The following is a 17,987-nucleotide window of genomic DNA, read 5'->3' as shown; positions in this document are numbered from 1 at the left end:
GCAAACAATGTATTCCATTTTTCGAAATTGTGTTGAAACCAAATCAATGAAAACCTAAATGAGGACAATCTGAATTTATAGACCAAGTAAGTGATTCATAAATATGTTCTTAAAATATGTATTGCATCGGGGGCTTCTCTGGTGGCACAGCGGTTGAGAATCGGCCTGCTAACACAGGGGACTCGGGTTCGAGCCCTGGTCTGGGAAGATCCCACATGCCGCGGAGCAACTAGGCCCGTGAGCCACAACTACTGAGCCTGCGCGTCTGGAGCCTGTGCTCCACAACAAGAGAGGCCGCGATGGTGAGAGGCCCGCGCACCGCGATGAAGAGTGGCCCCCACTTGCCACAACTAGAGAAAGCCCTCACACAGAAACGAAGACCCAACACAGCAAAAATTAATTAATTAATTAATAAACTCCTACCCCCAACATCTAAAAAAAAATATATATATATGTATTGCATCAATTATATACAAGGCATAATTCTAGGTGTTATGAGAAATTCAAAGATAACAAATAAAAACCAACACTTATTAAACACCTATTTTGTTCCAAATCCTCTTTTTCTCTTTTCTCTTTTTGTTTTTTTGTTTGTTTGTTTGGTGGTAGTGTTGGTGATAGCATATATGAATAAGTGAAAACATGGAGAAAGAGAAAAGCACTGCTCAGAGATGCAAATTTCCGGCCCATTGCTCTGATACCACAGGAAGCTATTTCTTTGACTAGATACCACACATATACATATCAAAAGTATATCACTAATCCCTTTTGTAAAGAAAAGCATATCTTAGCCTGTAAACATAAGGGTAATTATACAATAACTGAGATTTACTTAAAGCATTTTTAAATATCCTTTGGTGAAATAAATATCATATTAATGGTAACAAAATATGCTGTATTCACATCTACGAGGAAGATAGGAAAGAATGTATACAAACTATGGACACAAGCCAGGGAGAAAGGAATTAAAAGAAAGAGGTGGGGTTTGGTAGAGTCAGTCATAAATATGGAACCTCAGTTCACTTGAACTACACTAATTAACCAATTTTACTGCTCCCTTGTCTTTAATATATAACATATATATGACATTAAAATTAATCACAATGACAATAAATCTTTCAAACTATGTTTTGATTTTCTATTGCTGTGTGGCAAATTACCACAGACTTAGCTTAAAACAACACCCATCCATTACCTCACAACTCTGTAGGTCATTTTAAGTGAGCCCACTTGGGCCAGACTGGCTTCTTATCTAGAAATTCTGGAAGGAATCTGCTTCCAAGTCAATTCAAGTTTTTGACAGAATTAAGTTCCTTGCAGTGGTTGGACTGAGATCTCTGTTCCTGGCTGGATGTCAGGGGCCTCTCTCTTCCTAAAGACCACTTGCATTTCTTCTCATGTGACTACATCCATCTCTAACAAGCAAAGTGTGTTGAGTCCTTCTCAGACTTCATATCTCTCTGATATTTGCTTCTGCCCTCAGCCAAAGAAAGCTCTCTGTTTATGAGGGTTTACGTGATTACATCGGGCCTGCATGGGTAATCCAGAACAATCTCCTTACTTTAAGGTAAATCATGCCATATAACATGACAACCATGAGCACGATATGATATCTCAGGTTCTAAGGATTAGAGCTGGATACCTTTGGAGGGACATTTAAAAATGTCTGCTTACCACAGTTATAGAATTTCATTCCAAGAAGTACAGAACACAGTGACCAAGCAATACTGATTTATTCTTCCCTACCTTAAAAAAAAAAAAAAAAGGGAAAGAAAAGAACTTCACTGACGGTAGTAGCATACAGAAGCTATCCATCTAACATTTGCTTTCTCCAGAAATGAAGAATGAAGATGTAATCGTGATTGTCTGGCACTGAAGCATCTTCTGTCCTCCTCCCTTGGAACATTACTAAGATCAATGACTCCTTCCTTTATGTCTTCCACATTCAAATTCATAATCCTTCTAAAATTTCCAAGATTTCTAATACATTGCTTGGATACATGAATTTAAACTTCCATATTTAATGGGCTTAAGAGATCAATATAGTGATGTTTTGTGATCATGAAGGGCTTTTTTACCCTGTAATTACAGTTCTTTACTAAAATTAGAAGGTTTTTAAATTGAGCTCATTAACTCTCAGCCCAATCCCTTTGTCTGTACCTTTCAAAATGAGGTCTTCACATCCCTAGGAAATAACTTTTAAAAGAGACAGAAATATGACCATGTAAACTCATGTTTTTAAAAGAGAAAGTTTGCTGAATGGACTCTTTAAAAACATGTTTTCAAACATTCTTCAAATGTTTTTATCTACTACTTAGAAAAATGCCTTGGAGAAGACAATATCATAAAACACAAAATTTATCTTCTCTTCTACTTTATAAGTCATTAATCCAACATATGCTCAAAGAAGTACCACAAAACTTCTAGTATTCAGCATTTCAGGTCATTTAATAGAAACATATCCAGCCCACATACACACAAAATTGCATGTTTGTGTGTGTGTAGTATATGTATATATATTGTATGTATCATAACATTCTCTAATTTATAATTTTACATTTTCATAATTATCTGAAGAAGCAACCACTCAGAAATATTTAGGCAACCTATTATAGGTTCCCAAATGATACTTAATTTTTTCAGACTGCGTATATTTTAAAAATTCATTGTATTTGTGAACACATGGCAATAAATATGGTAAAGGACATAAAAGTGCCTTTTAAATGTCATAAAAGGACATTAAAGTGCCAATTTAAAATAGATTATTAATTAAAATGACATGATATGTTGTTGAAATAATTATATATCATTAAAAAATAATTTCCTACAAAATAAAAATATTACCTATAATTCCAATTTCACAACAGTTTTTGCACTTTACATTTAATTTATTTGTACTTGCATACATACTTATAAATTCTTTTCAAATATTATTCAAATAACATATCAATAAACACTACTCGTGTTTCATCATAATTTCCAAAGATTACATGGTTTTCATTAGTTCACTAAACCATGTCTTTTTCATTAGACATTTAAGTAATTTCCAGTTTGGGTGCATTTTTCTGTGTTTCTCTGGTCCAGCACAATTATTATATCATAGCAAATTGAAAGAATTTCCTATAGGTATCATTGCAAAATACCTGCTTGAAATTAATATTTTCTATATTTCATATTTTTCTTTTCTATCTTTTTGGTTCTTTTCCTGCTTTTCTCTGCTTCATTATCGGCCCAGCTGATTCCAGCGAAGGCTTCTCGCTTCCAGAACGCTGAAGCACACACAATCACCTGGACAGTGTTTCTCAAAGAGCAGTCTGTCACCAGCTGGCTCAGCATATTCAGGGGTTTGCTGACATAGAAGATACCCTGGCCCCACCCCAGGTTATTCCATCAGAATCTCTATGCTGTGGGTGAGGATTACAAATCCCTGGGATCTTTATTTTAAAATATTTTTTCAAGGTTCCTCCCCTTGGAAAAGTATTTTTATTTTTTCATTTTGCTTCCTCTATCCGCTCTAATTTACGGATACAGTTTCTTTAGGAATTGTTAATTTTAAAAAACAATCTAATCAAACATCATTATTCACTGCAGAGTACATTTTCTAAAATGATCTTCTATAAAATCTTCATTTATAGGGGCTTCCCTGGTGGCGCAGTGGTTGAGAGTCCGCCTGCCGATGCAGGGGACACGGGTTCGTGCCCCGGTCCGGGAAGATCCCACGTGCCGCGGAGCGGCTGGGCCCGTGAGCCATGGCCGCTGAGCCTGCGCATCCGGAGCCTGTGCTCCGCAACGGGAGAGGCCACAACAGTGAGAGGCCCGCGTACCACACAAAAAAATAAAAAATAAAATCTCCATTTATATTTAGAACTATTATTTAAAAAATCATTACAGTAAAACCCGTCTACATTTTCCCTCTAATGCTGAGTTTGCTTGATAATTTTCTCTTTTTTTAAGTGCAAAACTGACTCTCAAGGGGGCTTTTCCCAATGTTTCAACATCTGCTCTAGCTGAATCTGGAATAGCATTTGACATTCATTTGGTTTCAGATTTATTAAATTGTTCTAGCTTCCAGAGCAGCATTACAATCCAGTTTTTTGTTTGTTTCTAAAAACCTACTTCTAAAGAATACAAGACACTTATATAGTTTGTCTTAATGGGGCAATAGCCAATAAACAGCTGACTTAATCCAGATTCCCACTCAACATAGATCCTAAAGGCTGGAGCTAAAGTTGCACAAAGTATGAATTCAGGATGCTTCCAGAATCTTACTCAAGAACTCAAAGTTACTTCTTAATACTTCTACCATCACAATTATAACAATAAAAAATAATAGTAATGCAAATACAAGTTTTGCAAATCACTATTCTAATCATTTTAAAAATATTAACTCAGTTAAAACAATCGTATGATAAATACTATTAACCTCAAATCCCGATTATACAGATGATGATGGTGAAGCATAGAGAGGTTAAATCAATTGCTCAAGGTCCCAGAGCTAGTAAGAGGCATGGTCAAGATTTGATTTCTGCAGTAAGATTCTAATCAATACTCTTAACCATTAAGATGTGCAGCAACAGGGTTCTGTTGGTGATTATAATCTTTCTTTAACCAATACTTTTCCCTAAATATGACATGGATTTTCCCCTAAATGTTATAACTTCTTTATTAAGTATTCCATCTCATTCCAAAAGCTAGTTGAGTTTTGAATTTAAGTAGATAACAAGTAACAGTTGCATTCTGTTATCTTTGTCATTGTAGCCAATAATTAAAAAGATATTTAATTTTTATTTTTGTTTTGAATTTCATATATCATTGTATAACCCTGAAGAATAAGGACTATGAGTTATATCATTTTAATCTCTCACAAGTGGCAAGGCCAGTGTTTTGTTCATAGTAAGTGTTAAGAAAATAATGTGACTCAGGTAATGGTTATTAATTTTATTGAAATTCAGAAATTTAAAGAAAAGAACCTCGAAAGTACATCTTGTAATGTTGGTCAAATGACTTAAAATATACTTTTGTGAACTCATTTGAATTATATTGAATTATATATGTCAAATAAATTTGTACATGTTTAAATATTTACCACAAAGAAAACATTTGTACTATTGTTGTTGTAAAACACTTATTACATAAATTCAATTAAAATTTTGTGAAAAGCGTTTTCTTTGTACAGAAAAAGGAATCCATGTTTGCTATAAAAAGTTGTATGGAACATAAAGGTATAAACAAACAAAGGAGAAATTATCCATAAAACAGAGATTTAAATTTAAATATCTTCAAAACATTGGAATACTCATTTAAATTCATAACAAACTTATGGTTACCAAAGGGAAAAGCGGGGGGTGGGGGAAGGGATAAATTGGGAGACTGGGATTGTCAAATACACACTACTATATATAAAATAGATAACTAATAAGGACCTACTGTATGGCACAGGGAACTCTTCTCAGTACTCTGTAATGACCTATATGGGAAAAGAATCTAAAAAAGAGTGGATATATGTATATGTACAACTGATACACTTTGCTATACAGCAGAAACTAATACAACATTGTAAACCAACTATCCTCTAATAAAAATTTTAAAAAATTAAAAAAATATTCATATTCTAGCTTTTTTTTTTTTTTTACTTCTGTGGATAATCTAAAGCTTTGCCTCATTTTTCTAAATAAATGTGGCTTTAAAAATTTTGTTTTTCAGAATTCTCTGAGTTTTTTAATATTTTAAGTCTTTTCTGTCATTGTGTACCAATTATTCTTGGGTTTATAAAGAGTATGTATGCTCTGTTGAGAGCAGCAAAGTGAAATAGAAATATGCTAATTATTCATTCATGTTATGTTATTTGAATTACTTGAAAAGGAAAAGAAAAAAAACTATTCAATTCATAATAGTAACCAAAATATAGACTATTTATATGTACACCTAACAAGAATGAATATAACAATATATAACACACAATATATTGTAAATATTACATTTATTGTATATGTGTAGTATATATATGTACTAAATAGTTAACATATAACATAGTAAGTATAATATATTAAGATATAACCAAATTTTTCTAAAAGTAAAATTTTGAATAAATGAGAAGACTAAAAATAATAGATGTCATTTGTCTTCAAACTAATTTATATGGTTTATATAATCTCAGGGTTTCATTTGTTTGTTTTTTCTTAATTTGACAGAAGCATTCCAAAATATCTCTGGGGATATGAGAAGGTGATAATTGCAGAGAAAATTCTGAATAGAAGAAGAGTAATAGAGAATTGGAAGTAAAATTTATTATAAAGGTATCATAATTAAACTATGTTTTTGCAACAAGAATAGAAGATATATCAAAAGAAGATAATGTAAGCCCCAAACATATACACACTGCTATATTTAAAACAGATAACCAACAAGGACCTACTGTATAGTGTAGGAAACTCTGCTCAATAATCTGTTATAACCTAAATGGGAAAATAATTTGAAAAAGAATAGATACAACTATATGTATAACTGAATCACTTTGCTGTACACCTGAAACACAACACTGTTAATCAACTATATTCCAATATAAAATAAAATAAAAAAAGAAAAGAAAAAATTTTAAATGTATGACAGATTCTACTAAGAAATCTATTAAATTCTATTAAAATCCAATTAAAAATTCTAATAAAAAGAAGATAATGTAACATCAAGATACATTCTAGTCCGTAGAAGAATTTATTATGTGAATAAAAAATGACATTAAAAATCAGTATTTTATTTTCAAGCCACCATTACTGATATATATATATATATATGAAACTAATTTTATTTTCCCATTTTTATATTCTTCAACCTCTAACTATATTCTTTTTCTTTTACCTTTTTCTTCCCAGAATTTAATTGCATTTTCTCTATGCCTATTATATGATCATTATTTAATAACTGCATTGGCCTTTAACACAATTGAATATTTTCGGTTATTTTAACATCCATTTTGTCCTTTATTTTGATGTTTGAATTTTTGATCTGGTAAATCTGAGAGAATTTTAGTAAAGTCACAAATACATGTTCACGTATCTCTGCTCCATGCTGTTCAGCACAAAATGATTCATAACATGCAAGTCTTTGTTGTGAACTGTGTTTACAACAATGCAAATCCCTGAATTCTGTGCAGGTTGTTTTTAGTTTTGCTTGTTTGTTTGATTACTATTTACTTGAATATGAAGTTTAAGTGACCTTGTGTGATACATGGTCACAGGCATTCAGGAAAATATGAAATAAGATTTTCTAAATTTTGTCAATTTTGTATGAAAGCAGGAGATATGCTCTCTCTGTTCTCCTGTGTACACATCCAGCCCCTCTCCGTCTCTCGCACAGCAGGGCAGCCTGGCAGTGGGCAGGACAGCTTGCATTGTTTCCTGTGCTCAGTCTACAACTTAGATAGTTTGCCCAAGATCTCTGAAGGTCATTTTATTTTAGATCTTCCCTTTTTGCACATTTTTGCCTTAGACCCGAAGAGTGCTTTTGGTGAGGGAGGAAATGTATTTTGAATGTTAACTAAGTAAGAATTTAGTTGTGATATTTTTATTCTCCAGTTGAGTTGATTCCCTTTTGGGTTAAAGTAGAAATTCTGACATACTCATGGAGCTTATTTCACTCTGTCCCACAGAAGGAACTAATTATATATGTCATTATAATGGAGATGTTTGAAAATATATTTCCCATACTGTTCTATGATTTCTGCTCTATATAGTTGCTTGTCATTTCCTTTGTTTATAATGGTGAACATGTTGCATTAAGTGATAAATTGGGAAAGGCTATACTAGAATTTGATAACCAGATGACATTTTGAAATTAAATACTTAAGATTTTTCATCTAATTACCAACATTAAAAATGAAACTGACTGCCTTTACCATTATATATGTAATATAAGTATAGTTATAGATATAAAATATATTTCAGTTATAAGAATAAATTGCAATTTAATTACTTTCCTCCATCATTCCTCTTTGTCACATTTTCAGAATAATAAAAAATTTAATTTAGAAAATTTTAACCAAATGCTTATCATTATTGTAATTTCAAATCGATACATCTGCCTCAATATTCTTGATATTTGTGGTATTACCTCTGTGGTTAATTAGGTTCATGGATCATTACTAGTCCTCTTACTTTGACTTCCCCAGTCTTGGAAGAGACATATGTTATGAGTAAGGATGTTTAAATCAGACAGTTACAGACTGGCATTATATGTTCTCTGATTATTAGTCGTGTGACCTTCACTTGCTGAGATTAAATTCCTTTATGTATAAAATGAGATTAAAAATAACTGCCTCTTAGGGATTTAAAAAATTATATTAGATAATGTATCTAAAACATTCATCATGTGCCTGGAACATAATAAATATCATTTAACAAATGGCAGCTATTATAATTATTCTTTATTTATATTCAACTTTCTTTGATTAGATTAATATTTAAGTACTTCATCCTGTGTCTTTTGCAGTAGTTTCTAAGACAAAGAGTGTCCAAAAATGTTTTCACTATTCCATTTTCCAATGAGTGATAACTCTTGATACAGTTACTGATTTTCTATTGCTGCCATCATAAATTATCACAGATTTAGGGGTTTAAAACAGCACAAATTTATTATCTTACGTTTCTGTAGGTTAGAAGTTTGACACATGTCTTAGTAGGCTAAGTGTCTATAGGAACAAGTTCCTTTCTGAAGGCTGTAGTGGAGAATATTTTCTTGCACTTTCCCATTTCTAAAGGCTGCCACATTCTTTGACTTGCAGCCCTTTCCCTCATCGTTAATGCTAGCCATGACCTTCTTCCATTGTCACATCTCCGACCGTAGCCTAGAAAAGTTCTCAGCTTTTAAGGACTCATGTGATTATACTGGGCCAGGATAATCTCCCCTTAAAATCCATAATCTCAATCACATCTGGAAAGTCCCCTTTGTCATATAGAGTAACATATTCACAGATTCCAGGGTTTAGAATATGGACACCTTTGGGCCACTATTTTTTTGTTTCCCTAAATAGTATTATTTCCTCACAATATTTTCTCCTCATAATTCCACAACAGTATCTTTCATATCATACCTATTCTTATAGAGCAGATGACTGAGTCTAGTCAGATTTTTGGTTATTTGCAGTTATATATTTGTTGTTGATGATTATGATGCTTTCTTTTTTATTGAGTTTGTGTAGAAATGCTTGGTTCTCCTAGACATTTAGAACATTTTAAAACATGATCGTATATACCTTATTTGTATTCTTTCCTTTATAATTCTTCATATATAAATCGAATTCCCTGCAGCTGTGAAACTGCTCCCTCCTTTCTGTAAATATTTTTATTTTTACATCCTTTTCCTATAATACACATTAGCTTGAATATTTCACCTTTGTTTTCTCCATCACTAACATAATATTCTTGGGAAAACAGAGCTAGTGAAGGGCATGTGTAAGTCCTGGAAATTTACACAGAGTTGTTTGTACACAAACAATTCCAGAAAAAACCTGGAGTGTAGTTTGAAGGAGGGTACATAGGCTTTGAGTGAGCATATTCTCTCAGCTCCACAAGCTCCATATTACTTGGAAAGAGTTGACCAGAGGTGAGACACACTAGGGGCCTCTACAGTGTGATACCTACCTTAAGGGACCACTACTTTCTAGGTCAAAGCAAGGAGATGGATTTTTTCAAGCAATGAGAATATAAATGATGTTTGGATCCAGAAGAATACAGAGATAACTGAATACTTGAGATAACTGTTTGGTTTTCCCTTTCATTGGATACTCAGTCTTCAGTATCAGGAACAAATCAATTATGTCGTCATGGGAATAGGATTGCCTATGCTGGATAACTGGATGTCCTCAATGTGATCGCTTCCTTAAAGCCCCTGCTACTCCTAAGTTTTTTGAGGTATGTAATTCATATCCTTAGGTCCATGAAATATAGAATATTACTCTACCTGATCAGTGGGGACTGGGATGAATGGATTTGTAAGACAAGGATCAATTGTATCCTCTTTCCCAATTGACTAGATATCTGTCAAACAGTGATAATGGTTCTGTTTATGCCAGGTATTCAATTGGTCTGTGCTGAAATATTATATACACAACAATTCTGATGTTATTCCTTCTCTGTAAGTTTCATCTGGGAGCGTGTATAGTTATGGGTTGCTCATTCCATACTGCCTCTGAATAGTATTCATTCAGTTCTAAGTATTGAAAGTAGTCACTAGAGTCTAAGACTTGACTCAAATACCACCAGTTTGGTAAGGCATGAGGTTTTGACCAGCTGAGCTCATTTATTAGGCCGTACTCCTCTAAGAATGCCAAAAATTTTGTTTAGCTACTGCTGCCATGGGCATAAATCCACATACAATATATCAGCTTACTAGCCTTTCACCTAATAGAGTTATTTATTTCTTTTTTTTTTTCTTATGCCTAGTAGGCATGCTATTAACTATTCCACTTTGGGTGACACGTCATCCTAATGTTCCTCTCCAGGGCAGTAAATAGAAGTAGGGAGGGACAGATTGGTATATTTAGAACATTTAAAAATTCAATGACACAACAGGTCCTAGATTGCTCATCTTCCTTTAGCAATTATCTTGGCCTATAAGGAAGACTAACAGGCCTGGGGTTATTAATTACTCAGGAGTAAACCCCACTTGTTACAAGACTGTTATTGACATGATAAATTGCAGTAATACCAAAATAAAATTGCTTACTATCATGTTAGCCTAAGGGAACTCTAATAGTTATAGCTCGAATTCTAATTTCAAAATTCAGTGATTCACATAACTCCTGAAGTCAGAAGTTAAAACCTCAGAAGGAAAATTATTTTTAAAGTCTTTATCAGGTCACATTTTCAATAATTTATCATTTTTTATACAAGTATTAGATCAGTTTATTTGCTATGTACTATATGCCGAATCAATTTCTGAAACAAAAATGCACTTATTCTTAATAAGGTGGCTGGATTTGTATCAGTGCCTGACTTATTGTCAGGCATAGTAATCCATACTGCATAGTACTATTTGAGCAGTGTAGAGAAAGCTCTTTGCTGAGAAGTTCCTTTTTCACCTGGTGCCAGTGTGACTGCAGTTCTATTGCTCAAAGCTAATTTTGTTGGGTAGAGCAGTGTCCTCTCTTGTTATACTCCTTCAAATGAAAATATCCCTCACTGGCAAACACTTCAGGTCACTGACACTTTAGTGTTACATATTTCTTTCTTCTCTTCTCATGTTGGTGGCAGGGAACCCATCATCAGAATCCTGAGCAAGGACATAAGGGAAAGGAAAGTGAGAGGGAAGTGACACGAGAGCAGGCTGGGAAAATTCTTAAGGGTCTTGGTTAATTCTTTGAATATATTTAAACCTAGATCTTCCACAACTAGCAATGACACTGTGCTCCCTTAATCTCTCTTGATGAAGAGTGTGTCACAATTCTTCCTAGAATTTCCCGTAACCCTGTTGGTAGTAAGAGGTAACATTTCACAGAAATTTTACTTAATGCTCTTACTTTTTAGAAGGAAGTTGAAACACAGAAGCTAACCTCATAATTCTGATGGCCAGATATGCCATATTCTCAGTAGTCTGGGGGCCCATCTCATCCTCCTAAATCTTGAATGTGTTTATATTTTGGAACTTATAAACTTTTAAAACATTCTTCTTTTTCCATATGATTGTCACTGACTACACAGTAACTGGGTAGAAAAATCTTGGATGTTGTGGTTTAGCTGACTTTTCCATGCCAGTACAACATTTGTTAAGAAGCAGTTTCAAGGGGAGTTCCCTGGTGGCCTAGTAGTTAAGATTCCAGGCTTTCACTGCCATGGCCCAAGTTCAATCCCTGGTTGGAGAACTGAGATCCTGCAAGCTGTGTGGCATGCACCCCCTCCAAAAAAAAAAAGAATTAAGATGTGCTGTAAATATAAAACACACACTGGATTTTGAAGACTTAGTACAAAAAAAAAAAAAAAAGAAGCAGTTTCAAGATAGTGCCCTCTATCTTATATCTTTCTGTGTAGCAATATTGAATTGAAAAATTAAAGATAGTTATATATCACTCTCACAAACACAAAAATGCACGCAGAGTTGAGGCAAATGTTATAGAGGATAGTAAAGAAGACAGAAGTATTCTGGAATAGTGAGTACCTTTTGCTATTCTTGATATTGTAGTTTAATCATGGATTTCTAAAATTAAAAACATACTTCTTTAAAGTGATTATAATTCTCATCCATCAAGAACACAGTTCTTTGGGTGTGTGGAGGCCAATGAAGCTCGGCTATTAGAGCATCTACAATACACAGACCCTTGGCAATTTCCAATTTCCAACCTAGTCTCAATTCTAAAAAAAATGAAAACCAACAATTAAATAAATATTTAAAGAAGGTTTCTGCTGCATTGGTTCTATTTGGATTCTGTTTATTAAACTTTTGAAACCATTGCCTTTCTTCTTTCCCCTCTTAGCTTCTAATGACATATTTTGGGGCTTTCTGATGAGAGGAAATATCTGATTTGAAAGAATGAAGTACTCAATAGGATGTTTAAAATGCCTTAGGACTTTCCTTTTCCTTCAGTGCTTGATTAAAGCCACAGGTTGAAGCAGGAATACATGAGTGAAATCATTCATTCTAGATTCAGGGATCCAGCCCTGTCTGTTGCATTCTTGATGTTAAGTACCAGTTTGACCTAAATAGTAAGGAGATCAAAGATTATTGAAACCATAGAAGAGCCTTTATTGCTCTTTTAGCCATAAGTGATGTACTGACATTTTGTTGTTGTTGTTGTTGTTGTTCTAAGTTCACTCCTTCTTCCCTTATCACTGATTTGTAGTGCTAACTAACAGTCTGGTATGTCATCTAAGATCTTAATATTGGCCAAAATAAAGCCTGCATATATAGAATCCTTCCTATTTCTTGCCACCTCCCCTTACCTGCATGCTTGCTCCCCACCCCTTAGCTTTACGTAAAAAGACAGGCATCACATAAATGGTCTCTGTTATCATGAAGTCTCCAACAGATGACACCACTGATTATTTCCCAGGCCAGAGACTCTAGTATCAGCCTCAGCAACAGGGGCTGAGCAAGTAAACTTTCCATACTGGGGTCAGACACTATACCTAAATCAGTTTACCCCAATCTTTTTTCATTTTGATAAACTACGTTTTTTCTGTCCTTATCTGACCATCTCTTCCAGCCCTTCTAAATTCATTCTTAGTAGGACATTCAGTCAAGTTCATTGCAATTATGAAATTTCCAGCATTAATAATGTATAAAATGTGATATGTTAGCCACTACATTTCCAAATGGAAAAACTGAGGTACAGAAAGTAAGTTTATGTAATGAGTAAAATAATCATTAGATGTGAAGGAGAAAAGAAATAAAGAAAGGAAAGGAAGAAAGAGCAATCCATGCCATAGAGAGTTGGCTCTGGAGACACCTAATTGAAAAACTGAAGTAAATGTATTTCTAATAAAACTTAACTTCTTAAGCCTTGGCAAAAAAACCAAAAAACAAACCCGAGGATTTGGGATTTTCTAGAAAACATTCTAAAAAATAATTTGTTGCTTTTCTGGAAGGAACTATGACTATTCCAACATTTTTTTCTCATGTTTGACTTTGGACTCTCAGTAATGACACCTTCCACTCCATTCCATAACTGACCACATTAAAGTCCAAAAAAGAGAAAGAAAAAATCAGAAAAAAAAAGAGTAGGCAATGGAAAATATCTGGGAGATCTATAAAATGGGAAAAACATAGAATTTAGAAACACTGTGAAGGTATGCAATTCTCAGTTGTCCTAGTTATTGTTTGTATAATCATTAACTGCAGAGACATTTGTTTTCCTGAGTCCCAATGTTTATCTGTAAAATTAGTATAATAATGACACATATCCATTCTTTCATAAATATTTTTGAATCTTTACGCTGTGCTAGGCTCAGTGTTTCTTCCCTGGGATACAATGGTAAGCAAAAATGGTCAATTTCTCAGCACTCAAGGAATTTACAATAGAGTAAGGGAGTAAATAATCACAATATTCTAATATAACAATTGAGATATATGCTATTAATGAGAAGTACATTGTGCTACAAATTTTATAGTAGGAGTAATCACTTAAAGAAATCTAGGGCAGAGGTGGGTTGAGGTGAGATTTGAAAGAGAATAGGAATTAATTATTCATATTTATCTGATTTGAGATAACATGCATCCCTAACTAAGGGAACGTTGATTTGAAGACTATTATGGGAAGGAGCATGTTTTTTTCAAGAAATGGAAAATTATGAGCATGTTGTAAAGAAAGATGGAAGAGGAGGATGAGAGCCAGATTATCAATGGCCATTTACTTTATGCATGCATCATTGCTATTATGCCTGAGACAATGTTTGTCTAAGTGTTTGAAAACTTACAGTTCTATATAAATATTTGGTCTTTTTGCAGTGTTAATCTATGAAATTTAGCTTCACTCCAGCAACAATGAGATTGCAATGTAGGAACACAGAAATTAATTTGAAATTGATTAACCTATGAGACTGTAGACTGAGATACCACTCATTGTGATATATGTCTTTGGTAGACCCAAACCAAATTTCATAATCACATTTAAAAAAATAGTCTTTGCCTATTGAAGAATTGCACAGCTGATGTCCTGACCTGAGTTGGTACATTATGTTTAATGGACCTGAGATGAAAAATATATGCAACAATAATGATGGATATATGATTAATATTATTCTAATTTATAAAGGATACTTACAAATCATATTTAAAAGGTGGGGTTTCTAACAGAAAAATATAATAAGAACATGTATAGGTTATTATCCCAAGAATAAATCTGAATGGCAAATAAGTATAGAAAAGATTTCCCTCTCACCAATTTTTATAGATAAGATAATTAAGACAATACATATAAAGTAATATACAATATATATTTATTATTTTATAAAGTATAATTATATACTTTATATTTTATATATTTATATTTTATATGTTTATTATATTATAAAGTATGTTTTACATTATAAAGTATATTACACTTTATGTATATAATATATAATCATAATAATGAATGTTATACATCACTATATAATTGTTATATTATTAAATATATACATGATTTTAATTTTCTTATCTATGAAGATTGGTGAAATGGAAATCTTTTCCATATTTATTTGCTATTCAGATTTCTTCTTGGGATAATAACCTATACATGTTCTTAGAAAGTACATATAAATAATATATTATAATATATATGCATATAATTAAATCAATATATATGAAGTGATATAGAATATATTTTTATTAAGTAACAAAAATGTTGATTAAATTAACAAAATACATAAAGTTAAAAACTGCAAAGAAATAGAATAGGAAGAGATGATGGATGTGTGAGGGCCTGCTCACATCCTCCAAGTAAAAGTTCAAATTGCAATAATCTTTTTGGAAGGCAGTTTTGCAATATATATTAAAACAGTACATGTCCTTTGTCCCTGAAATCCCCCTTTTAGGAATTTATGCTAAGGAAATTATAGAAAAGTAAGGAAAGATACATACAAACACACTCACAAGCTCACATACATTCACATTAAAATGTCTATGTACATGTAGATATGTAAAATATCAAAACCTTGGAAATAAGATAAATGTTCTGCAATAAGAGATTAGTTAAATAAGTTATTGTACATTTGTACATGAGAAAACAATCACCAGAGTTGATGATGTGAGTATTCTTTGCACTGTATACTAATGGGGACTTCCTGGGTGATGTAGGACTTCTCTCACATAACTTTGATAAATTCTTCACCCTGTCTCCCTTCTTGAAGATTCACAATGCACATTAACACATTAATAGCTCCAAGTCTCACCTGTTATTATTGTTTAATACAGACTTAAAAAAAATTTATCATAGAACCTCTTTTTCTACATAGCATCCGCAGACCACTGTTTGAGATGTACCTGTCAATTGCCATCTGCCTTGCTTTCTCTTGTAACCAAAATGTTAAAAAAAAAAAAAAAAGGAATCTTTAGTAGTTAAGATGTTTTAGGGAGAATATAAGAAAACTATATAGAGAAATATTTTTTTCATATGTATGATTCATAGGCATATAGAAATAAAGTAAATATTTAAGTATTGGAACAAATATTTATGGGTAATATTAGCTCTTTTCTTTATCCTAACATTAACCCAGGGAAAAATAAGTAATTTCATCTTTTATGCAGTGGTAAAAACAAATATTTTGACAGTGTTTCTAGGAATTAGATGAGATAGCCTAAGTGAACCACCAAGTGAATCCTGGTATGTGGCAGACACTTAAATGTTAGTTGCGTCCTCCTTACTGACCCTACACCACACAAGAATCTTGCACTCTCTATCTTTGACCAATGAATAGTGCCTTTTTTGCTTCATTAAACATTCTTTTCTTTTTTCTAAAGTTCCTTCCTTATTTAAATAAACACTTCCAGGGTCAAACAGTCTAATGGAAAGAAATCAGTCAACATGTTATGGCCCATGGATGAACAGTTGTTATTTCAAGGCTCAAGAGACTAGAAGGCAGGCAACTCTGAACCAGCACAGTGACCATTTTCTTGTCCTATTTTTGGTTTAAAGGGGATGTATATTTCTCATTTATCCTCACAGTTTCAGAAAAGGGCAAAGTTTTTGTGGAAAGAACCTTGACATCATCAGATGAATAATAACATGAGTTGAAGATATTTTCACAGTAACATTGTTGGAGAATGATTTAACTGGTTTAATATCTTGTTTTATTAAAGACACCTGGACTACAAGATAGAAAGAATTTGGCCAATTTCAAGTGACAGAGAGATCTTTGGAAAAGGAGAATTTAAAATTTAAAATATTAATTTTTCACGCATGTTTTCAGTTCTTCTGTAAGGGCAAGAAATCCCTTGAAGAGAAATGTATTTTCAGTATAGTAGAAAAGACTTTGAGAAAGATGTTCAAACGAAGGAAAATACTGCCTGTGGACTTTAGAGATAAAGGAAAGTGTATAGATGTTCTGATAACAGCTGATGAAGAAAAAAACAGAGTTCAAAATAGTGTGGAAATACTTTTAAAAGAAAGACCTATTGCTTAGGCATTCAGGTCTTGATTCTATCTGGTATCTTTCCGCCTGACATGCAGCCAGACACCAAGAACAAATTATTTTAACACCTAGTTCCAATCAAGTCTATGCTTATTTTCTGTCTTAAAATCCCAGTCAACCCTCACGCATGACAATTCCAATCCAGTTGGTCGGGCAGCCTCCAGTCTCTGGATAAACGTCAATAGGATCACACATTCAGCACAGTGTTTTGGCTCCAGTGTCCTCTGTGCTCAAAACCCCTCAATAGTTGACCTTTGCCTGCAGGATAAACACAAATGGCAACCAAAGCCCTTCTCAATTGAGATGTTATCTTGCTTTTATATGCTATAGAGAAGAAAATTTAAACTTAGAGAGAAGAGTGAATACAAGAAAATATAAAACCATTGGAAGTTTTCAAAGTGATTGCCTCAGTGCCTTGCGAGTAGTATACATTTGATAAAATGTTTGCTAATTAAATTTAATTGAGCATTCGTATTTCTTCCTGCATAAATATTCTTTAGCTACATACATTTCAGGGTACTCTTCTTGCCCACAGCCTTTGCTGTGAAACAGTCATCTTCTGTACTGTTCCTCCACCCAACCCGCCACTCCAGCTGTGGAACCATCTGTGGAAATTTTATCACAAGGGACCTCTGTATACTTTTCTCAGAAGACTAGCCACTGATACTCAAAGAAGACTGGAAGGGATAGGAATAGGGGAGATCAGCGACTTAGTTGACTTAAGGAAGAAAAAAGAAGAAACAAGAGGTACTTCAGGCTGTGGCTGACTCTTCCCAGGATTTTTAAAATCATATCAAATACATCTATTACTGAGATAGATTAATTTTTTTCTAAGAAAACCACTTGTATAACTCTGAATATAAACATTGTATATCCTCTTATTAGCCTTTG

The sequence above is a fragment of the Hyperoodon ampullatus genome, assembly GCF_949752795.1.
Source record: "Hyperoodon ampullatus genome assembly, chromosome: 5".
Taxonomy (NCBI): domain Eukaryota; kingdom Metazoa; phylum Chordata; class Mammalia; order Artiodactyla; family Ziphiidae; genus Hyperoodon; species Hyperoodon ampullatus.
The sequence above is the reverse complement of the archived record's forward strand: the minus strand, read 5'-3'. Positions refer to the sequence as shown.